Below are 1,433 nucleotides of genomic sequence, written 5' to 3'. Positions count from 1 at the left end.
TCTCTCTCTCTCTGTCTCTGACTCTCTCTCTTTTTAACCCTTTTTCTCTCTTTTTCTTTCACTCCTCAACTCCCCCTCACTTTCCCTGTTGTGTCTTCCCTGGCTTTGGTCCTAGGGGCCAGTGAATTAAACCACTCAAGAGCAGTTTCCCAATAAACTTCCCTTTAACATAGCTAATCTGGTGTGTATTAGCTCCTTTCACTCCCTGGTGGAGAAGTTTTAAGTATATACAGAAACACACACATACACACACACACACACACTAACATGTGTCATTCAGGGGTCTTGCCTTAGTAGGAACATCTGTTTCAGCTGAAATTACTCTGTCATAATAATCAACATAAATATAAGCATATGAATAACACATATTAATATCCATATATATGTATCTTTAGATTATATAATCTCATCTGTCTATTCAGTCATGAGAATGAAATATGTATAGGAGATTTCCTTCTGCCATGAAATTTGATTCCAAAATATGTTTGAAATGTACTAACTATAAGTTAGAGGAGAACAAACTGTGAGAAGTTCATATTATATTTCAATATTTAAGCTTAATGACAGAGTCTATTTCACTTTACCTATTAGAAGTGTCTATACACATTGGAGAAGTATATGAGTATCTATACGCATATGGGCAGGGCAGGGGCATTCCAGGAACACCTACAAGAAAAGGCAGTAAGAACAATCCTCACATCCTGATAGAAACAATAGGTCCTCTGATTCTTGCCACCACAATTGGTCCAGCCTCTTGCTCTGATGTAGCCAGCACAGCAAACTCATCCACATTATCATGGGAATTCTCTCAGATTCTCTGCTCTGGTGCAGTAGGCCTGATTGAGGTGCCTAATGTTCTCTGTGTCTCTAGATCCAACATTGGGACATTTTTTTATGAAAAGATGTCCACCAGAAGACATTGACTTGAAGACTTGTGTTGCAGGATGAAGCACATCTCTGTTTTGTAAAGAAAATAGACAAACAGGAAACTCCTAATCTGCGTTCTTATTACATGGGGATTATTAATGGTGAGTCTGCAATCTACTTTCTTCCCCTGTAACTTTCTTTTTTTCCAACCCTTATTTTTCATGATGGTTCTTAAATGTGTTAAGCTCCCTTTTAGTCCTCCACCCACCTTAAGTAGGGGAGAAGAAAGGATACTGGGGAACTGGAGCTATTGACAAATGGTTTTTGGAGCAACTCCCATCTGTGTTGTTCTGAAGTACACAATTCAGTTTACAAGGTTAGCAGTGGCTGCTCAGTCCAGTTGCAAGCACTTCAAGGATGCATCAGTAGTCCAGTTTGATGAAGTCAGGATATAAACAGGACTCAGCAGCTGTGGTACTACCCAGCAGAGACAGCCAGGCCTCATCCACATCAGGAGTCAGCAGGAGGCACCAGCAGGAATGCCAGGAGTTCTCAGCTCTCAGGGA

The sequence above is a fragment of the Mus pahari genome, unplaced genomic scaffold, assembly GCF_900095145.1.
Source record: "Mus pahari unplaced genomic scaffold, PAHARI_EIJ_v1.1 scaffold_6284_1, whole genome shotgun sequence".
NCBI classification, from domain to species: Eukaryota; Metazoa; Chordata; class Mammalia; order Rodentia; family Muridae; genus Mus; species Mus pahari.
The sequence above is the reverse complement of the archived record's forward strand: the minus strand, read 5'-3'. Positions refer to the sequence as shown.